Below are 24,474 nucleotides of genomic sequence, written 5' to 3' on the forward strand. Positions count from 1 at the left end.
TAGTTGATCCAAATATAATATCATCGACATAAATTTGTCACACAAATAGTTCTCCATTAACCCTTTTAGTAAAAAGAGTAGAAACTATTTTTCCAATTTCAAATCCTTTTTCAATAAGGAACTTGGTCAAGCATTTATACCATGCTCTAGGAGCTTGTTTAAGACCATAAAGAGCTTTGTGAAGTTTGTAAACATGATTAGGTTTCTTAGGATTGACAGATCCGGGAGGTTGCTTAACATAAACTTCCTCCTCTATTTCACCATTTAGAAAAGCACTTTTAATGTCCATTTGGTACAAGGTGATATCACGATGATTAGCATAGGCAAGTAAGATCGCGAATGGGATCTCAAGTTCTAGCAACAGGGGGCATATGTCTCACCATAGTCCATACCTTCGACTTGAGTGTAGCCTTGGGCGACGAGACGTGCTTTGTTGCGAACTACTTGTCCATCTTCATCTTGCTTGTTGCGAAACACCCATTTGGTACCGATGATGTTGTGGTTGTTGTCGGGCTTCTCAACTAATGTCCAAACTTGATTTCTCTCAAAGTTGTGTAGCTCTTCATGCATGGCATTTATCCAATCCGGATCTTCCAAAGCTTCTTCAACCTTCATAGGTTCAATGCTAGAGATGAATGAATAGTGTTCACAAAAGTTAGCTAAACGAGTTTTTGAGCGAGTGATTCTCCCGGTTTGGATATCATTGTAGATTTGCTTGACGGATGGTCTTTAGCAATTCTTGCTCGAACTCGTGAAAGCTTTTGCTTGGATCTTGGTTGAACATCTTCTTCATCTTGTTCTTCTTCTTGGCCTTCTTCGTTGTTGATGTTATTGTTCTCTTGTCGTGGTGGAGAAGGAGGTTGTTGGCGTTCATCTTGGTGCACTTCCTCGTTTTCTTCATCTTGGTGTGTCCCACTTGTGGATGCTTCCATATCAACTCTTGGTTCACCTTGTCATGAGGTATAAGCTTCCACTTGGATGGATGAGGTATTCTCCTTCACCTCCGTTGGACGAATCTCGCCAATAGACAAGTCTTGGATTGCTTCCGAAGGGTCTTTGTCTCCTACATCAATTGGAAATTGCTCTACTTGCGAGCCATTAGATTCATCAAACTTCACATCTACCGTCTCTTCAACCTTTCGGGTGAAATTATTGTAGACACGGTATGTGTGAGAGTTTGAGCCATAACCAAGTAGGAAACCTTCATGAGACTTAGGAGTAAATTTAGAACGATGATGCTTATCAAGAATGTAGCACTTTGAGCCGAATACTCGAAAGTATCCAACTTGTGGTTTGTTACCGGTGAGGAGCTCGTATGCCATCTTGCCGAGTAGCTTGTGAAGATACAAGCGATTTGTTGCATGCCAAGCTGTCTCAACCGCTTCCGCCCAAAAGTTCTTTGGCGTCTTGTACTCATCAAGCATCGTTCTCGCCATTTTGATGAGTGTCCGGTTCTTCCTCTCAATAACTCCATTCTGTTGAGGTGTGTACGTAGCCGAGAACTCATGTGAAATCCCTTATTCGTCAAGAAAGGTGTCCACATTTGCGTTCTTGAACTCCGTTCTATTGTCGCTGCGAACCTTCTTGATTTTGACTTCAAATTGATTTTGGGCCTTCCTAGCGAAGTTTTTGAAGATCTTTTGGACCTGCGATTTATCATCGAGAAAGAACACCCACGTAAATCTTGAAAAATCATCAACTATAACTAGACCAAAAGAATTTCCACCGAGACTTTTGTAAGCGTTAGGACCAAAAAGATCCATGTGAAGTAGCTTGAGTGGCCTCCTTGTGGTCATGATGTTCTTCATGGGATGCCTTCCTCCAACCTGTTTACCTGCTTGACAAGCGCTGCAAATTCTATCCTTATCAAATATGACATCGTTAACGCCAAGGATGTGATTTCCTTTAATAAGCTTGTCAAGGTTTCGCATACCAACATGACCTAATCGTCTATGCGATAACCAACCTTTAGAGGATTTAGCAATTAAGCAAGTTCTAGGTTGAGCCTTTTTAGTGAAATCAACAATGTAAAGATCACCTCTGCGTATACCGGTAAAGACTATTTTATGATTATCTCTATGAAACACTTGGCAATCTACTTCAGTAAATAGGACATTGAAACCGAAATCAGCAAGTCTAGATACTGAAAGTAAATTGTAGCCAAGAGATTCAACGAGCATGACATTTTGTATGGAGCTATCATGTGATATGGCCACCTTACCGAGGCCAACCACCTTACCCTTTGAGTTGTCACCGAAAGTGACATACTTTCGAGGACCATCGTTTTCAGCAAGCTCACGAAACATGTATTTATCTCCGGTCATGTGATCGGTACATCCACTATCAAGAACCCATTCCTTTCCTCCTGCCATATATCCCCCAAGATTTGCCATAAGACCAAAGTGTCTCATTGCATCATCAAGATCAAAATCACTATCATCATCCTCGTCATAGTATCCATGTTCAACATCGTCATGTGGTGGATCAAATCCTAGAGAGGGTGATTCGTTAGAGTGAGTTTGACAATGATCTTCTTTATGAATTTTAATAACTTCGGAAATAATATCACTAATAATTCCAACATCTTCTTTGGCACGCATAAGGTTTGTAAGCTCAAATAGATAGTCACGAAACATAGGATCATTGGAATTCATCTTACTCAAGGCAATAGACTTATGGAGAATTTCATCTAGATTTTTCAAGGAATAATTTGGAAAGCGTTCCTCAAAAAATTTCCATATGGTGTAGGCACACTTAAGAGTAGGCAAACATCCAATCAAGTTTCTAGGCAAGCCACTAGTGATAAGATTAACAGTTCTAAGATTGCGAATCGTGTCAATTGACTCATCAAGGGTAGGATGCATGGGATCAACATGAGGTGCATAAGGGCTAGCAATATACTTGTTCAAATGATATTCATTGAAAATCACAAGCATCTCATTTTCCACTCATGAAAATACTCTCCATCAAGTATAGGCACTCTATGTCTAAGACTCCCCAAAGTAGACTCATCCATCTTCCTCCAATGGTGTTTAAACCAAAGCAATGGAGACCCATGCTCTGATACCAATTTAAAGGATCGAAAAGAGGTGTCTAGAGGGGGGGTGATTAGACACTAAGTACCAAAAGTTGCAGTTTTTAATTTTTTTAAGTTGAAGTGGAGTTTTGGCACAAGTTTAACAAACACAATACATATCAAGCAAGCATGCAAAGAGTATATGGGCAGCGGAAGTAAAGCATGCAACTTGCAAGAATGTAAAAGGATGGAATTGGAGTGTGCAAACGCAATTTGGAGACACGGAGATTTTTGAGACGTGGTTCCGATAGGTGGTGCTATCGTACATCCACGTTGATGGAGACTTCAACACAGAAGGGTAACGGCTGCGCGAGTCCACGGAGGGCTCCACCCATGAAGGGTCCACCAAGAAGCAACCTTGTCTATCCCACCATGGCCGTCGCCCACGAAGGACTTGCCTCACTAGCGGTAGATCTTCACGAAGTAGGCGATCTCCTTGCCCTTACAAACTCCTTGGTTCAACTCCACAATCTTGTCGGAGGCTCCCAAGTGACACCTAGCCAATCTAGGAGACACCACTCTCCAAGAAGTAACAAATGGTGTGTTGATGATGAACTCCTTGCTCTTGTGCTTCAAATGATAGTCTCCCCAACACTCAACTCTCTCTCACAGGATATGGATTTTGGTGGAAAGAAGATTTGAGTGGAAAGCAACTTGGGAAGGCTAGAGATCAAGATTCATATGGTAAATGGAATATCTTGGCCTCAACACAAGTGTAGGTGGTTCTCTCTCAGAAAATGTAGTTGGAAGTGTAGGTTGTTCTGATGGCTCTCTCCACGAATGAAGAGGAGGTGGAGGGGTATATATAGCCTCCATTGTAAGTGCATCTAGTGCCACCCCTAGTTGGTTTTGGAGTATTGACGACAAACCTAGGTTGAGGGACTAATGTGTTTGTGAGAATTGCAGGATAACACAGGTAGTAGTCCTCAATGATTCGGTTTAACCACCTGGAGTTTTAGCTATGTCGACTGCAGGGATAATCAAAGTCTCTGCTGCATGCCCAGTCTTCGATGGAACTGAATATCCCTACTGGAAGAATAAGATGCACATGCATCTGGAAGCCATTGATGTCGACCTCTGGTATGTCGTCAAGAATGGCGTCCCCAAGGCTGGTGAAGGTGTCACTTCTGCTGATGTCAAGAAGTTCGTTCAACTGGATTCCACTGCCAAGAACATCATCTGTGGTCATCTGACCAAATGACAGTATGGCCGTGTGAGTGCTCTGGAAACATCCAAGCTAGTCTGGGACTGGCTCTCCAAGGTCAACGAAGGCGTCTCAACCCAGAGAGATCAAAGAATCAGTGTCCTTCACAACCTCTTCAACCGCTTCAAGAGAAACGACAATGAGAATGTTCAGCTCACGTTTGATCGACTCACTGACATCACAAATGAGCTTCAAGCCCTCGGCGCTACTGAGATCACCAAGCATGAGGTCGTCAAGACACTCCTGAGATCACTTGACATCTCGTTTGACACCCTAGTCCTGATGATACAAGAACGCCCTGACTTCAAGACACTCGAATCCGTTGACATATTGAAAGGCACAACACACATGAGTTTCAGCTTTCTGAGAAAGAGACATCTACGGTCCCAACTATGGCGAACCTCGTGCCTTGAAGGCAAAAGTTTTTTCCTCATTCTGAAGAAGAATCTGATTGCAGTTCTGATGATCCTTGAAGACATTGGAAAGGAGCTTGCTATGCTTGTGAAGAAGTTCCTAGAAATTCACCAAGAGAAGGCTTCAGAAAGTCCTCACGATCCAGCTCAAGGGAATGATGAAGCCTTCTGCTAATGACTACAAGAAGAGAACATGCCACAAGTGCAAGAAACCTGGTCACTACATCTCTGAGTGTCCGTAGATGGGACAATGAGAACAAGAAGAAGAAGAAGAAGAAGAAGAAGAAGAAGAAGAAGAAGAGCAAGGAATATGATTCTGACGACAAGAAGAAGAAAGGAAATACTCAAAGTCTTCTTCCAAGTCTTCCTCAAAGTCTTCATCACACAAGAAGAGCTCATCTGGCAAGGCTCGTGCGTTTGTTGGCAAGGAAATGGATTCAGAGGAGGAGTCTGCTTCTGAGGAGGCAGAGGTGGAGTCTGAGGAGGAGTCTATCTCTGGCGTTGCAAGTCTGGCTACAGCCTACGTTGCCAAGTCCATCTTCAACACTGAAGACAATGACTTCGTCACCAACGCTGATGCTAATGACAAGGACGACTCCGCTCCCACCTATTGCTTCATGGCACGCGGTGCCAAGGTAAACTCACGCAATGCTCACTATCAAACATCCAGTGAAAATGACTCTGATTGTGATTCCAAACCCAGCTACAAAACACTTGCTAAAATTGCAACTGAACAACAGAAAGCTATGGAACATATTCAAAAACTATTAGACAAAAGCGATGAGCTGTTAGACGCTGAAATGACTCGATCTCAGTCCTTAATTGAAGACATAAAAAATCTTCATGTTAAGTATGAGGAACTTGAAAGTCGTCATGAAACACTCTCAACAACTCATGAAAAGCTTTCCTATGATTATCTTCAAAGGAAGCAAGATCTTGAGAAATTGAGAGCGGCTCATGAAGATCTTTAAAAGGAAAACGAGTCACTTCGTGCCAAACAGATCAGTTCTGCTCAGGAAGGATTTGAACCACCATGTCTTAAATGCATTGAGCGTGATAACGCTACTTCTGTTGCTGAATGTTCTACTGTTGCTACTATTGCAATATCTTCAACTGCTGATGTGGTAACTAACCCCTCTGCTGAGGATGCCACTTCTATTGCTGATGAGAATGCTAGGTTGAAGACATTGCTTGAAACAGGGATGTTCAAAAGTCTCAAAGGGCATCAGACACTATGTGATGTCCTCAAAAGGCAGATCCTGAACCGAAACCCTAGGAAAAAGGGTGTTGGGTTCGAAAGGAAAATGAATGCTGATGGCTCTTACTGGAAACCTGAGCAGTACCCCAAAACCACATGGGTTGCTGCAAAGGAACCTTTAGTGGATCCATCCACCCTATCTGGCTTCACTTGTGCTAATCCCATTTTTGATGAATCCTTTGATGCAAACTATAAACTGTTTAAGAATCAGAATGGTGAAGTGTTTGCCAGGTATATTGGTACTAACTGCAGGAATGGGCCACCTATGAAGAAAGTCTGGGTGCCAAAAAGTGTTGGAGAATCTTCCTGTGAATGTCGTCATGACACCACAAGTGAAGAAGACAAACCCCAGACCACAGGCTTCATATGGTCCAAAGGCTTCATACAGACAGAGGACTCACCTGAGTCGCACTAACAAATGTTTTGCAGGGAAACCATACTCAGGCCTATGAATATGAGCGTGTTTCATCAAACCGCCATGTTCATAAGACCCAGAACTACTCTGCTTATTCTTATGAGTACTATTCTCCACCTGCAAGACTATTTGCTAGGGCTCCAAAGCCAAAGTTCTCAGATGCTGCACTTAGACTCATTGCTTCGAAGCCACCCTTGAAGATGTGGGTGGCTAAGAAAGCTTAACTCTCTTTTGCAGGGAAAGGTCTCCAGCCGAAAATCAAATGCGTCTGAAGCTATTGCTGGGGACCTTAAACATCTTGTAGGGCGCAAGATCAAATGCCCAAATGGTCTTATTATGTATTTTGTTCCTGAGTCGCTTGCTACTTGCCCTATCAGTCCTAACCTCGATCTAAGCTTTAATAATCCTCTTGCTCGTCAAATGTTTATGCTTCACAATGCTCTTCGTGAAGCCTATCCCCCTAACTGCACTGTAGGGTATGACACCAGCTGCTTCAGAATGGATTATTGATAGTGGATGTACTAATCACATGACTAAAGGAAATATGCCCTAGAGGCAATAATAAAGTTATTATTTTATTTCCTTATATCATGATAAATGTTTATTGTTCATGCTAGAATTGTATTATCCGGAAACATAATACTTGTGTGAATACATAGACAAACTAAACGTCACTAGTATGCCTCTACTTGACTAGCTCGTTAATCAAAGATGGTTATGTTTCCTAACCATAGACATGTGTTGTCATTTGATTAACGGGATCACATTATTAGGAGAATGATGTGATTGACATGACCCATTCCATTAGCTTAGCACCCGATCGTTTAGTATGTTGCTATTGCTTTCTTCATGACTTATCCATGTTCCTATGACTATGAGATTATGCAACTCCCGTTCGTTGGAGGAACACTTTATGTGCTACCAAACGTCACAATGTAACTGGGTGATTATAAAGGAGCTCTACAGGTGTCTCCAAAGGTACATGTTGGGTTGGCGTATTTCGAGATTAGGATTTGTCACTCCGATTGTCGGAGAGGTATCTCTGGGCCCTCTCGGTAATGCACATCACATAAGCCTTGCAAGCATTGCAACTAATGAGTTAGTTGTGAGATGATGTATTACGGAACGAGTAAAGAGACTTGCCGGTAACGAGATTGAACTAGGTATTGAGATACCGACGATCGAATCTCGGGCAAGTAACATACCGATGACAAAGGGAACAAACGTATGTTGTTATGCGGTCTGACCGATAAAAGATCTTCGTAGAATATGTGGAGCCAATATGAGCATCCAGGTTCCGCTATTGGTTATTGACCGGAGACATGTCTCGGTCATGTCTACATTGTTCTCGAACCCGTAGGGTCCGCACGCTTAACGTTACGATGACAGTTTCATTATGAGTTTTATATTTTGATGTACCGAAGTTAGTTCGGAGTCCCGGATGTGATCACGGACATGATGAGGAGTCTCGAAATGGTCGAGACATAAAGATTGATATATTGGAAGCCTATGTTTGGACATCGGAAGTGTTCCGGGTGAAATCGGCATTTTACCGGAGTACCGGGAGGTTACCGGAACCCCCCGGTAACCTAATGGGCCTTAATGGGCCTAGTGGAGGAAGAGGAGAGGAGGCCTAGGGGCTGCCGCGCGCCCCTCCCCCCCAAGTCCGAATTGGACAAGGAGGGGGGGGCGGCGCCCCCCTTTCCTTTCTTCCCTCTCTTCCTTCTTCCCCAAGTCCTAATCCAACTAGGGAAAGGGGGGAGTCCTACTCCCGGTAGGAGTAGGACTCCTCCTGCGCGCCTCCTCCTAGGCCGGCCGCACCCCCCTTGGCTCCTTTATATACGGGGGCAGGGGGCACCCCTAGACACACAAGTTGATCTCTAAGATCGTTCTCTTAGCCGTGTGCGGTGCCCCCTTCCACCATAGTCCTCGATAATATTGTAGTGGTGCTTAGGCGAAGCCCTGCGACAGTAGAACATCAAGATCGTCACCACGCCGTCGTGCTGACGGAACTCTTCCCCGACACTTTGCTGGATCGGAGTCCGGGGATCGTCATCGAGCTGAACGTGTGCTAGAACTCGGAGGTGCCGTAGTTTCGGTGCTTGATCGGTCGGGCCGTGAAGACGTACGACTACATCAACCGCGTTGTCATAACGCTTCCGCTGTCGGTCTACAGAGGGTACGTAGATCACACTCTCCCCTCTCGTTGCTATGCATCACCATGATCTTGCGTGTGCGTAGGAAATTTTTGAAATTACTACGTTCCCCAACAGTGGTATCAGAGCCTAGGTTTTATGCGTTGATGTTATATGCACGAGTAGAACACAAGTGAGTTGTGGGCGATATAAGTCATACTGCTTACCAGCATGTCATACTTTGGTTCGGCGGTATTGTTGGACGAAGCGGCCCGGACCGACATTACGCGTACGCTTACACGCGAGACCGGTTCTCCCGACGTGCTTTGCACAAAGGTGGCTAGCGGTGTCAGTTTCTCCAACTTTAGTTGAACCAAGTGTGGCTACGCCCGGTCCTTGCGAAGGTTAAAACAGCACCAACTTGACAAACTATCGTTGTGGTTTTGATGCGTAGGTAAGAACGGTTCTTGCTAAGCCCGTAGCAGCCATGTAAAACTTGCAACAACAAAGTAGAGGACGTCTAACTTGTTTTTGCAGGGCATGTTGTGATGTGATATGGTCAAGACATGATGCTAAATTTTATTGTATGAGATGATCATGTTTTGTAACCGAGTTATCGGCAACTGGCAGGAGCCATATGGTTGTCGCTTTATTGTATGCAATGCAATTGCGCTGTAATGCTTTACTTTATCACTAAGCGGTAGCGATAGTCGTGGAAGCATAAGATTGGCGAGACGACAACGATGCTACGATGGTGATCAAGGTGTCGCGCCGGTGACGATGGTGATCATGACGGTGCTTCGAAGATGGAGATCACAAGCACAAGATGATGATGGCCATATCATATCACTTATATTGATTGCATGTGATGTTTATCTTTTATGCATCTTATCTTGCTTTGATTTGATGGTAGCATTTTAAGATGATCTCTCACTAATTATCAAGAAGTGTTCTCCCTGAGTATGCACCGTTGCGAAAGTTCTTCGTGCTGAGACACCACGTGATGATCGGGTGTGATAGGCTCTACGTTCAAATACAACGGGTGCAAAACAGTTGCACACGCGGAATACTCAGGTTATACTTGACGAGCCAAGCATATACAGATATGGCCTCGGAACACGGAGACCGAAAGGTCGAGCGTGAATCATATAGTAGATATGATCAACATAGTGATGTTCACCAATGAAACTACTCCATCTCACGTGATGATCGGACATGGTTTAGTTGATTTGGATCACGTGATCACTTAGAGGATTAGAGGGATGTCTATCTAAGTGGGAGTTCTTAAGTAATATGATTAATTGAACTTAAATTTATCATGAACTTAGTACCTGATAGTATCTTGCTTGTCTATGTTGATTGTAGATAGATGGCTCGTGCTGTTGTTCCGTTAAATTTTAATGCGTTCCTTGAGAAAGCAAAGTTGAAAGATGATGGTAGCAATTACACGGACTGGGTCCAGTAACTTGAGGATTATCCTCATTGCTGCACAGAAGAATTACGTCCTGGAAGCACCGCTGGGTGCCAGGCCTGCTGCTGGAGCAACACCAGATGTTATGAACGTCTGGCAGAGCAAAGCTGATGACTACTCGATAGTTCAGTGTGCCATGCTTTACGGCTTAGAATCGGGACTTCAACGATTTTGAACGTCATGGAGCATATGAGATGTTCCAGGAGTTGAAGTTAATATTTCAAGCAAATGCCCGGATTGAGAGATATGAAGTCTCCAATAAGTTCTATAGCTGCAAGATGGAGGAGAACAGTTCTGTCAGTGAGCATATACTCAAAATGTCTGGGTATAATAATCACTTGATTCAATTGGGAGTTAACCTTCCAGATGATTGCGTCATTGACAGAATTCTCCAATCACTGCCACCAAGCTACAAGAGCTTCGTGATGAACTATAATATGCAAGGGATGAATAAGACTATTCCCGAGCTCTTCGCAATGCTGAAAGCTGCGGAGGTAGAAATCAAGAAGGAGCATCAAGTGTTGATGGTCAACAAGACCACTAGTTTCAAGAAAAAGGGCAAAGGAAAGAAGAAGGGGAACTTCAAAAAGAACAGCAAGCAAGTTGCTACAAGAGAAGAAACCCAAACCTGGACCTAAGCCTGAAACTGAGTGCTTCTACTGCAAGCAGACTGGTCACTGGAAGCGGAACTGCCCCAAGTATTTGGCGGATAAGAAGGATGGCAAGGTGAACAAAGGTATATGTGATATACATGTTATTGATGTGTACCTTACTAATGCTCGCAGTAGCACCTGGGTATTTGATACTGGTTCTGTTGCTAACATTTGCAACTCGAAACAGGGACTACAGATTAAGCGAAGATTGGCTAAGGACGAGGTGACGATGCGCGTGGGAAATGGTTCCATAAGTCGATGTGATCGCGGTCGGCACGCTACCTCTACATCTACCTTCGGGATTAGTATTAGACCTAAATAATTGTTATTTGGTGCCAGCGTTGAGCATGAACATTATATCTGGATCTTGTTTGATGCGAGACGGTTATTCATTTAAATCAGAGAATAATGGTTGTTCTATTTATATGAGTAAAATCTTTTATGGTCATGCACCCATGAAGAATGGTCTATTCTTATTAAATCTCGATAGTAGTGACACACACATTCATAATGTTGAAGCCAAAAGATGCAGAGTTGATAATGATAGTGCAACTTATTTGTGGCACTGCCGTTTAGGTCATATCGGTATAAAGCGCATGAAGAAACTCCATACTGATGGACTTTTGGAACCACTTGATTATGAATCACTTGGTACTTGCGAACCGTGCCTTATGGGTAAGATGACAAAAACACCGTTCTCCGGTACTATGGAGAGAGCAACAGATTTGTTGGAAATCATACATACAGATGTATGTGGTCCGATGAATGTTGAGGCTCGTGGCGGATATCGTTATTTTCTAAAGAGAGAGAGATTTGATTCAGATAGTGAGTGTATATCTACTTAATGAAACATAAGTCTGAAACGTAATTGAAAAGTTCAAAGAATTTCAGAGTGAAGTTGAAAATCATCGTAACAAGAAAATAAAATTCCTACGATCTGATCGTGGAGGAGAATATTTGAGTTACGAGTTTGGTGTACATTTGAAACAATGCGGAATAGTTTCGCAACTCACGCCACCCGGAACACCACAGCGTAATGGTGTGTCCGAACGTCGTAATCGTACTTTACTAGATATGGTGCGATCTATGATGTCTCTTACTGATTTACCGCTATCTCGTTTTGGGGTTATGCTCTAGAGACAGCCGCATTCACGTTAAATAGGGCACCATCAAAATCCGTTGAGACGACGCCTTATGAACTGTGGTTTGGCAAGAAACCAAAGTTGTCGTTTCTAAAAGTTTGGGGCTGCGATGCTTATGTGAAAAAGCTTCAACCTGATAAGCTCGAACCCAAATCGGAGAAATGTGTCTTCATAGGATATCCAAAGGAAACTATTGGATACACCTTCTATCACAGATCCGAAGGCAAGACTTTTGTTGCTAAATTCGGAAACTTTCTAGAGAAGGAGTTTCTCTCGAAAGAAGTGAGTGGGAGGAAAGTAGAACTTGATGAGGTAACTATACCTGCTCCCTTATTGGAAAGTAGTACATCACAGAAACCGGTTTCTGTGACACCTACACCAATTAGTGAGGAAGCTAATGATGATGATCATGAAACTTCAGAACAAGATACTACTGAACCTCGTAGATCAACCAGAGTAAGATCCGCACCAGAGTGGTACGGTAATCCTGTTCTGGAAGTCATGCTACTAGATCATGATGAACCTACGAACTATGAGAAGCGATGGTGAGCCCAGATTCCGCAAAATGGCTTGAAGCCATGAAATCTGAGATGGGATCCATGTATGAGAACAAAGTGTGGACTTTGGTTGACTTTCCCAAGATCGGCAAGCAATTGAGAATAAATGGATCTTCAAGAAGAAGACTGACGCTGACGGTAATGTTACTGTCTACAAAGCTCGACTTTGTCGCAAAAGGTTTTCGACAAGTTCAAGGGATTGACTACGATGAGACCTTCTCACCCGTAGCGATGCTTAAGTCTGTCCGAATCATGTTAGCAATTGCCGCATTTTATGATTATGAAATTTGGCAAATGGATGTCAAAACTGCATTCCTGAATGGATTTCTAGGAAGAAGAGTTGTATATGATGCAACCAGAAGGTTTTGTCGATCCAAAGGGACTAACAAAGTGTGCAAGCTCAGCGATCCATTTATGGACTGGTGCAAGCCTCTCGGAGTTGGAATAAACGCTTTGATAGTGTGATCAAAGCATTTGGTTTTATACAGACTTTTGGAGAAGCCTGTATTTACAAGAAAGTGAGTGGGAGCTCTGTAGCATTTCTGATATTATATGTGGATGACATATCGGAAATGATATAGAATTTCTGGATAGCATAAAGGGATACTTGAATAAGAGTTTTTCAATGAAAGACCTCGGTGAAGCTGCTTACATATTGGGCATTAAGATCTATAGAGATAGATCAAGACGCTTAATTGGACTTTCACAAAGCACATACCTTGACAAAGTTTTGAAGAAGTTCAAAATGGATCAAGCAAAAAAAGGGTTCTTGCCTGTGTTACAAGGTGTGAAGTTGAGTAAGACTCAATGCCCGACCACTGCAGAAGATAGAGAGAAGATGAAAGATGTTCCCTATGCTTCAGCCATAGGCTATCATGTATGCAATGCTGTGTACCAGACCTGATGTGTGCCTTGCTATAAGTTTAGCAGGGAGGTACCAAAGTAATCCAGGAGTGGATCACTGGACAGCGGTCAAGAACATCCTGAAATACCTGAAAAGGACTAAGGATATGTTTCTCATATATGGAGGTGACAAAGAGCTCATCGTAAAAGGTTACGTTGATGCAAGCTTTGACACTGATCCGGACGATTCTAAATCGCAAACCGGATACGTGTTTACATTAAACGGTGGAGCTGTCAGTTGGTGCAGTTCTAAACAAAGCGTCGTAGCGGGATCTACATGTGAAGCGGAGTACATAGCTGCTTCGGAAGCAGCAAATGAAGGAGTCTGGATGAAGGAGTTCATATCCGATCTAGGTGTCATACCTAGTGCATCGGGTCCAATGAAAATATTTTGTGACAATACTGGTGCAATTGCCTTGGCAAAGGAATCCAGATTTCACAAGAGAACCAAGCACATCAAGAGACGCTTCAATTCCATCCGGGATCTAGTCCAGGTGGGAGACATAGAGATTTGCAAGATACATACGGATCTGAATGTTGCAGACCCGTTGACTAAGCCTCTTCCACGAGCAAAACATGATCAGCACCAAAGCTCCATGGGTGTTAGAATCATTACTGTGTAATCTAGATTATTGACTCTAGTGCAAGTGGGAGACTGAAGGAAATATGCCCTAGAGGCAATAATAAAGTTATTATTTATTTCCTTATATCATGATAAATGTTTATTATTCATGCTAGAATTGTATTAACTGGAAACATAATAACTTTGTGAATACATAGACAAACAGTATGTCACTAGTATGCCTCTACTTGACTAGCTCGTTAATCGAAGATGGTTATGTTTCCTAACCATTAGACATGTGTTGTCATTTGATTAACGGGATCACATCATTAGGAGAATGATGTGATTGACATGACCCATTCCATTAGCTTAGCACCCGATCGTTTAGTATGTTGCTATTGCTTTCTTCATGACTTATACATGTTCCTATGACTATGAGATTATGCAACTCCCGTTTGCCGGAGGAACACTTTGTGTGCTACCAAATGTCACAACGTATAGGGTGATTATAAAGGAGGCTCTACAGGTGTCTCCAAAGGTACATGTTGGGTTGGCGTATTTCGAGATTAGGATTTGTCACTCCGATTGTCGGAGAGGTATCTCTGGGCCCTCTCGGTAATGCACATCACATAAGCCTTGCAAGCATTGCAACTAATGAGTTAGTTGCGAGATGATGTATTGAAACGAGTAAAGAGACTTGCCGGTAACGAGATTGAACTAGGTATTGAGATACCGACGATCGAATCTCGGGCAAGTAACATACCGATGACAAAGGGAACAAAGTATGTTGTTATGCGGTCTGACAGATAAAGATCTTCGTAGAATATGTGGGAGCCAATATGAGCATCCAGGTTCCGTTGTTGGTTATTTACCAGAGACATGTCCCGGTCATGTCTACATTGTTCTCGAACCCGTAGGGTCCGCACGCTTAACATTACGATGATAGTTTCATTATGAGTTTATATATTTTGATGTACCGAAGTTAGTTCGGAGTCCCGGATGTGATCACGGACATGATGAGGAGTCTCGAAATGGTCGAGACATAAAGATGATATAATCTAATGGATATTGGAAGTGTTTCGGGAAATCGGATTGTTACCGGGTACATGGAGTCCCGAACCCCGGAGTAATATGGGCTAGTGGTTCGGAAGAGAGGAGTTGCTGAGGGCTCAGGCGGCCCGGGCGCCCCTCCCCGCAGAATGCAAAGGAGATGGGCGGCGCCCCCTCTCTCTCTCCCTTCCCCACTCCGAAGCCTACAACTAGAAAGGGGGGATCCACGCCGGGTGGGGTAGGACCATTCCTGGCGCCCTCGGCCTGCTGCCCCGCACCCCGTTGAGTCCTCATACGGGGGCATGGGGGCACTTCCTTAGAGCACACAATTTGATCACGGACATATTGTGCCAGCTGGCGCCTTATCACCACTAGCCTGATACATGATGTAGCGGGTATAGGCAAGCCTGAGGTAAGACATCAAATCGTCACAGCCATTCGTGCTGAGGACTCTCCCGAGCACTTGCTGATCGGAGCGGATCAACAGCAGCTGAACGAGCTAAAGGAGGTGCGCATAGTCGGTGCTGCATCGGTTGGAGCGTGAAGACGGACGGACGACATAACCATTGTCTAACGCTTCCGCTAGAACAAGGTACGTAATCAACCCCCCTCGTCTCGTGCATGCAGTCACATGGATCCCGCTGTTGCGTAGGAGAGTTGTCTGATACTACGTCCCGAACCCGAAGGGTCTACACACTTAAGGTTCGATGACGCTAGGGTTATTAGGAAGACTTGTATGTGATTACCGAATGTTGTTCGGAGTCCCGGATGAGATCCCGGACGTCACGAGGAGTTCCGGAATGGTCCGGAGGTAAAGATTTATATATGGAAAGTTGTTGTTCGGGTTCCGGGAAAAGTTCGGTTTTTTCCGGTATTGTACCGGGAAGCTTCCGGAAGGTTCCGGAGGATTCCGGAGGGGTCCGGAGGTCCGGAAAATGTTCCACCACGTCCAATACAGCAGCATGGGCTGTAGGGGGGCGCCCTAACCTTAATGGGCCAAGGGCACCAGCCCCCCCAAGGCCCATGCGCATGGGAGAGGGGAAACCCTAAGGGGAGGGCCTCCACTTGACTTGGGAGGCACTCCTCCCCCCCTTGGCCGCCGCCCCCAACCCTAGATGGGATCTAGGGGGCCGGCCCCCCTCTCCCCCCACCTATAAATAGTGGAGGGGTGGGAGGGCGGCCACACCCTGAACCTGGCGCAGCTCTCCCTCCTCCTCCTCCATGGTGCTTGGCGAGAAGCCCTGGCGGAGAATCACAACCTCCTCACCACACGCGTGCTGTTGGACTTCTTCCTCAACCTCTCCCTCCTCCTTGCTGGATCAAGAGCGTGGGAGACGTCTCCGTTCCGTAGGTGTTGAACGCGAGAGCGCCGGTCGGTAGGCGTAGATCATCGGTGATTTGGATCACAGTGACAGTAGATCCATAACCCCGTTCATTGAACGTGTCCGCTTAGCGATCTACAAGGGTAATGTAGATGCATCTCTCCCCTCTGCTAGATTCTCCATAGATATGATCTTGGAGAGCGTAAAAATTTTAAAGTTTCGCTACGACCCCAACAGTGGCATCAGAGTAGTCTATGCGTAGTTTCTATGCACGATAAGAAACAAAGGCAGTGGTGGGTGTTCGATATGTACAATTCCTCCATATAAGGATCTGATTCGGGGCAGCGTGGATGAAGCGGCCAGACGACCGGACACGACGCTACGGAGACGTGGTCACGACGACAGCAAGTTGCATAAGGTGGCTGCGGGCGTGCTCCCCACTTAGTCGCGATCGATCGATGAAAAAGGGCTAGAAGTAATAGAAATTGGGAACAAAGGGGCGCGAGTAAAACATTCTTGCGCGAGGAACCATAGCAGCCACGTCAAAACGCAACGACCATTAGAGGACGCAGTGTTTTGCAGCAATGCCGTGTGATGATATGCAAAAGGATGGGGAGAAGGATATATGGATTATGAATTGGTCATCGTCTTCAGAGTAAAGAACGAACGACCGCTGTCGAGAGTCACAACCGCACGAGCCTAGGATCGTCTTAATGTATTTATACTGTGCAACAAAAGGCAATAATTACTACTATGCTAATCGTAGCGCATAAATTAAGTAGAATATAGATGACGAAACAACTCAAAGAAACATAGAGGAATCCATGAAGATGGAGATCATGTGTGCAGCCGGGAAACAGATGAATCCATTGGAGCCCGAAGATGGAATCAAAGGAGTCAAAGATGATACTGCATATGATGTCCGGAGTGATGCATATATGTTATCAGTACATATGTACTTAGAACAGAGCGTAAATAAAGATGTTCCCATCAAATAAGTCAAGAAGGCCCACTTATTCCCGTTGGAAGGTCGTGTTCGAAGCACCACGGAGATGGTTGGATGATCTAAGTTCGAATACAACGTGTTGACAGACGAGGATGTAACAACAATGGGCGTCGGGACACATCGAAACACTAGGTGATCTTACGAGCCGAGCATGTACATACAGGCCTGATGGAACACGGAAGGACGAAAAGGTTTCGAACATGAGTCAGTAGAGAAAGCTAAGTAACAGAGATTTCACCGGGATGCAGGCGCGCACGGAGATCGACACGCCTCATCGAATTCGATCATGTTCACACTGATGAAAGGAGTACTATCGATGGAGATTCATAAAAATCGATAAGGAACTGCAATATCATTGACAAGCTAGGCTTTGCAAATAGTTGTAGAGAAACCCAGTGTATGCGCCTATTCAATAAGTGCAGAGAAAGTTTAAGTTGAAAGGTATTGTAAGCATTGACACGACTAGAGTCCAGTCCGAGGAGTTCCTCACTGCTACACAGAAGGCTTACGTCTTTGAGTGCACCGCTCGATGTGCAAACCCCCTAACACACGTCGTCTGTGGATGTTGTGAACACCTGATAGACACATCCTGATGACTACTTGATAGTTTAGTGCACCATACTTTACGGCTTAGAATCGGGATTCCAATGATGTTTTGAACGCCGTAGAACATATGAGATGTTCCAAGAGCTGAAATTGGGATTTCAGGCTCATGCCCGTGTTGAGAGGTGTGAGACCTCCGACAAGTTCTTTTGCCAACAAGATGGAGGAGAATAGCTCAGCTAGTGAGCATGTGCTCAGAATGTCTGGGTGCTACAATCACTTAAATCAAGTGGGAGTTAAACTTCCAGATAAGATAGTGATTGATAGAGTTCTCTAGCCACTGTCACTAAGCTACTAGATCTTCGTGATGAACTATGACATGCAAGGGATGGAGTTGATCCCGGAGCTGTTCGCGGTGCTTAAGACCGCAAAAGGTAGAAATCAAGAAGGAGCATCAAGTGTTGATGGTTTAACAAGACCACTGGTTTCAAGAAGGGCAAGGGCTAGAAGGGAAACTTCATGGATGGCAAACCAGTTGCCGCTCCAGTGAAGGAACCCAAGGTTGAACCCAAACCCGAGACTAAGTGCTTCTATTGTAAGGGGAACGGTCACTGGTAGCGGAATTACCCCAAATGCATGGTAGATAAGAAGGCTGCAACTTCAAAGTATATACGTGTTATTAATGTGTACCTCACTAGTACTCCTGGTAGCACCTGGGTATTGGATACCGGTTCAGTTACTATTATTGGTGACTTGAAGCAAAAGCTATGGACTAAACGGAGACTGGCTGAGGGCGAGGTGACGATGTGTGTTGGAAGTGTTTCCCAAAGTTGATGAGAATCACCATCGCACGCTCCATCTGCCTTCGGGATTTAGTATTGAACCTAGATAATGTTATCAGGTGTCTACCGTTGAGCATGTAATGATTAAGATCATGTTCATTGCAATACGGTTATTCATTAAAGTTAGAGAATACTGGTTATTCTGTTTACATGAATAATACCTTTCATGGTCATGCACCCTATGTGAATGGTTCATTGAATCTCGGTCGTGGTAATACACATGTTCATGCCAGAAGATGTAGAGTTAATAATGATAGTACCACTTTCTTGTGCCACTGCCGCTTAGGTCATATTGGCGTAAGATGCATGAAGAAACTCAATGTCGATGGATGTTTGGAGTCACTTGATTTTGAATCGCTTGACACATGCGAGCCATGCCTCATAGGCAGGATGACTAAGACCCCGTTTTCAGGTACAATGAAAGGGGCAAGTGACTTGTTGGAAATCATACATGCTGATGCGTGTGATCCAATGAGAATTGAAGCGTGCGGTGGATATCACTATTTTCTCATCTTCACTGACGATTTGAGTAGATATAGGTATATTTACTTAATGAAGCACAAGTCTGAAACGTTTGAAAAGTTCAAGTGATTTCAGAGTGAAGTTAAGAATCATCATAACAAGAAGATCAAATTCCTACGATCTGATCAATGAGAATTTCTGAGTTATGAGTTTGGCAAACACTTAAGACATTGTGGAATTGTTTCACAGTTGAAGCCACCTGGAACACCACAGGGTAATGGTGTGTCCGGACATCGTAGTCAAACCTTATGAGATATGGTGCGATCTATGATCTACCTCTATTATTTTGAGGTTATGCATTAGAGACAGCTGCATTCACTTTAGATAGGACACCATATAAGTACGTTGAGACGACGCCGTATGAACATTGGTTTGACAAGAAACCAAAGTTGTTGTTTCTTAATGTTTGGGGCTGCGATGCTTAAGGCTTCAGCCGGAGAAGCTCGAACCCAAAGCGGACAAACACATCTTCATAGGATACCCACAGGTGACAGTTGGGTATACCTTCTATCTCAGATCCGAGGGCAAATTGTTTGTCGCTAAGAACGGGTCCTTTCTCGAGAAGGAGTTTCTCTCGAAAGAATTGAGTGGGAGGAAGATAGAACTTGATGAGGTTGTCGAACCTTTACTTCAACCAGAGAGTGATGCAACATAGAAAGATGTTTTCTGTGGAACCTATGTCTATTGAATAGGAAGTTAATGATAGTGATCATGAAGCTTCGGATCAAGTTGCTATCGAACCTCGTAGGTCGACAAGGATATGTACTACTCTTGAGTGGTACCGGTAATCCTGTCTCAGATATCATGTTGTTGGACAACAATGAACCTACGAGCTATGGAGAAGCGATGGTGGGCCCGTATTCCGACAAATGGTTAGAAGCCATGAAATCCGAGATAGGATCCATGTATCAGAACAAAGTATGGACTTTGGTGGACTTGCCCGATGATCAGCGAGCCATTGAGATAAATGGATCTTTAAGAAGAAGACAGACGTGGGCGGTAATGTTACCGTCTATGAAGCTCGACTTGTGGGAAAGAGTTTTTCACAAGTTCAAGGAGTTGACTACGATGAGAATTTCTCACCCGTAGCGATGCTTAAGTCCGTCGGAATCATGTTAGCATTAGCTGTATTTTTCGATTATGAAATCTGACAGATGGATGTCAAAAACAAGTTTTCTTACCAGTTTTCGTAAGAAAGAGTTGTATGTGATACAATCAAAGTTTTGTCGATCCTAAGGATGCTAAAAGGTATGCTGGCTCCAGCGATCCTTCTATGGACTAGAGCAAGCATCTCGGAGTCAGAATATATGCTTTGATGAGTGATCAAAGCTTTTAGGTTTATACAATGTTTGCTAGAAACTTGTATTTACAAGAAAGTGAGTGGGAGCACTACAACTCTTATTGATAAGTATATGTGGATGACATATTGTAGATCCGAAATAATGTAGAATTTCTGGAAAGCATAAACGGTTGTTTGAAGAGTGTTTTTCAAAGGAAGACCTGGATAAAGTTGGTTACAAATTGGGCAAGATCTATAGAGATAGATCAAGACGCCTGATGATACTTTCAGAGAACGCACACCTTGACATGTTTTTGAAGGAGTTCAAAATAGATCAGTCAAAGAAGGGGTTCTTACCTGAGTTGTAAGGTGTGAAGTTGAGTAAGACTCAAAGCTTGACCACGGCAGAAGAAAGAGGAAGGACGAAGGTCGTCCCCTATGCTCTTGTCCTAGGCTCTATACGGTATGCCATGATGATAAAGAGTTCGACATAAAGAGTTACATCGATGCAAGCTTATCACCTATTCGGATAGCTCTGAGTAGAGATATCGGATACGTATAATGGAGCAACAATTTGTAATAGCTCCAAGTGGAACGTGGTAGCAGCATCTACATATGACATAAAGTTTTTCGAAATACATAGGGATCTGAATATGGCAAGACCCGTTGACTACAACCTCTCTCAACAAAGCATAAACATGATCAAACCAGAACTCATGAGTGTTTAATCACATAGTGATGTGAAACTAGATTATTGAGTCTAGTAAACACTCTTTGGATGTTGTCACATGCGATGTGACCTGTGAGTGTTAATCACATGGCGATGTGAACTAATTATTGACTCTAGTGCAAGTGGGAGACTGTTGGAAATATGCCCTAGAGGCAATAATAAATTGGTTATTATTATATTTCCTTGTTCATGATAATCGTTTATTATCCATGCTAGAATTGTATTGATAGGAAACTCAGATACATGTGTGGATACATAGACAACACCATGTCCCTAGTAAGCCTCTAGTTGACTAGCTCGTTGATCAATAGATGGTTATGGTTTCCTGACCATGGACATTGGATGTCGTTGATAACGGGATCACATCATTAGGAGAATGATGTGATGGACAAGACCCAATCCTAAGCCTAGCACAAGATCGTGTAGTTCATTTGCTAAAGCTTTTCTAATGTCAAGTATCATTTCCTTAGACCATGAGATTGTGCAACTCCCGGATACCGTAGGAGTGCTTTGGGTGTGCCAAATGTCACAACGTAACTGGGTGGCTATAAAGGTACACTACAGGTATCTCCGAAAGTGTCTGTTGGTTTGGCTCGAATCGAGACTGGGATTTGTCAATCCGTGTAAATGTAGAGGTATCTCTGGGCCCACTCGGTAGGACATCATCATAATGTGCACAATGTGACCAAGGAGTTGATCACGGGATGATGTGTTATGGAACGAGTAAAGAGACTTGCCGGTAACGAGATTGAACAAGGTATCGGGATACCGACGATCGAATCTCGGGCAAGTACAATACCGCTGGACAAAGGGAATTGTATACGGGATTGATTGAATCCTCGACATCGTGGTTCATCCGATGAGATCATCGTGGAACATGTGGGAGCCAACATGGGTACCCAGATCCCGCTGTTGGTTATTGGCCGAAGAGTTGTCTCGGTCATGTCTGCATGGTTCCCGAACCCGTAGGGTCTACACACTTAAGGTTCGATGACGCTAGGGTTATTAGGAAGACTTGTATGTGATTACCGAATGTTGTTCGGAGTCCCGGATGAGATCCCGGACGTCATGAGGAGTTCCGGAATGGTCCGGAGGTAAAGATTTATATATGGAAAGTTGTTGTTCGGGTTCCGGGAAAAGTTCGGTTTTTTCCGGTATTGTACCGGGAAGCTTCTGGAAGGTTCAGGAGGATTCCGGAGGGGTCCGGAGGTCCGGAAAATGTTCCACCACGTACAATACAGCATCATGGGCTGTAGGGGGGCGCCCTAACCTTAATGGGCCAAGGGCACCAGCCCCCCCAAGGCCCATGCGCATGGGAGAGGGGAAACCCTAAGGGGGTGGGCCTCCACTTGACTTGGGAGGCACTCCTCCCCCCCTTGGCCGCCGCCCCCAACCCTAGATGGGATCTAGGGGGGCCGGCCCCCTCTCTCCCCACCTATAAATAGTGGAGGGGTGGGAGGGCGGCCACACCCTTGAACCTGGCGCAGCCTCTCCCCTCCAATACCTCTCCTCCTCCGCGTGAGCTTGGCGAAGCCCTGCCGGAGAACTGCCACTCCATCACCACCACGCCGTCGTGCTGCTGTTGGACTCTCTTCCTCAACCTCTCCTTCCTCCTTGCTGGATCAAGGCGTGGGAGACGTCTCCGTTCCGTATGTGTGTTGAACGCGGAGGTGCCGTCCGTTCGGCGCTAGGATCATCGGTGATTTGGATCACGACGAGTACGACTCCATCAACCCCGTTCACTTGAACGCTTCCGCTTAGCGATCTACAAGGGTATGTAGATGCACTCTCCTTCCCCTCGTTGCTAGATTACTCCATAGATTGATCTTGGTGATGCGTAGAAAATTTAAATTTCTGCTACGATCCCCAACACAGAGCCCAGTGCCAGTTTATGTTTTTTCCTTGTTTTTGAGTTTTACAGAAAAGGAATATCACACGGGGTACAATTGATGTACCGATTTTTGACGATTTTTTATGGACCAAAAGAAGACCCCGGAGTAAAAGAGTTGGGCCAGAAGAGTCCCGAGGCGTCCATGAGGGTGGGGACGCCCCCCCCCCAGGCGCGTGGGCCTGCCTCATGGGTGGCTCGGGCAGCTCCTTGACGTGAGACCGACGCCAAAAATTCCTATAAATACAGAGCCTCGGAAAATTAACCTAGATCGGGAGTTCTGCTGCCAGAAGCCTCCGTAGCCACCGAAGACCAATCTAGGCCCTCTCTGGCACCCTGTCGGAGTGGGCCATCATCACTGGAGGGCATGGAGGAGGATCCCGAAGGGGCCATCATCACTATGAAGGCCAAGGACCAGAGGGAGAACCTATCCCCATCTAGGGGGGAGGCCATGGAGGATGAAGCACAAGGGGAGAACCTTTCCTCCTCTCTCTCTGTGGCACCGGAGTGCCATCGGGAGGGGAATCATCGCCGTGGTGATCGTCTTCATCAACATCACCATCATCATCACCATCCTCATCTCTTTTACGCGGTCCACTCTCCCTCACCCCGCTGTAATCCCTACTTGAACATGGTGCTTTATGCCACATATTATGATCCAGTGATGTGTTGCCATCCTATGATGTTTTGAGTAGATATCTTTTGTCTTTGGGTTGATTGATGACCTAGATTGGTATGAGTTGTATGTTTTACTTTGATGTTGTCCTATGGTGCCCTCCGTGTCGCACAAGTGTGAGGGATTCCCGTTGTAGGGTGTTGCAATACGTTCATGATTCACTTATAGTGGGTTGGTGAGTGACTGAAACACAAACCCAAGTAAGGGGGTTGTTGCGTATGGGAATAAAGAGGACTTGATGCTTTAATGCTATGGTTGGGTTTTACCTTAATGATCTTTAGTAGTTGCGGATGCTTGCTAGAGTTCCAATCATAAGTGCATATGATCCCAGTAGAGAAACTATGTTAGCTTATGTCTCTCCCTCATATGAAACTGCAATAGTGATTACCGGTCTTGTTACAATTTCCTAAGACAATTCCGCACTGTCGGATTTCGGGTTCCGGCAGACCCTTGAGGTTCGAACACTGGGGTGCGCGCGGAGATCTCTCCCCTACCGATCTACGTCCAATCTCCTCGCATGATCTAAGCTGGAAACAACGAACAACACAAGGGACATGAGGTTTATACTGGTTCGGGCCACCGTTGTGGTGTAATACCCTACTCTAGTGTGTGGTGTAGTGGATTGCCTCAGGGGGCTGATGATGAATAGTACAAGGGAAGAACAGCCTCGCAAGAGGTGTTCTTGAGCTGGTGCGATGAACTGCTAGGGTGAGTTCAGTCGCCTCTCTCTCTTTCTCTGCTAGGGCTCTACCAGATTTCTGGATGTCTCGGGGTTTTCTAGATGTCTCTACTTTGTGGTGGCTAGCTCTATTTATAGAGGCACTGGG

The sequence above is a fragment of the Triticum urartu genome, chromosome 7 (genome assembly GCF_003073215.2).
Source record: "Triticum urartu cultivar G1812 chromosome 7, Tu2.1, whole genome shotgun sequence".
NCBI classification, from domain to species: domain Eukaryota; kingdom Viridiplantae; phylum Streptophyta; class Magnoliopsida; order Poales; family Poaceae; genus Triticum; species Triticum urartu.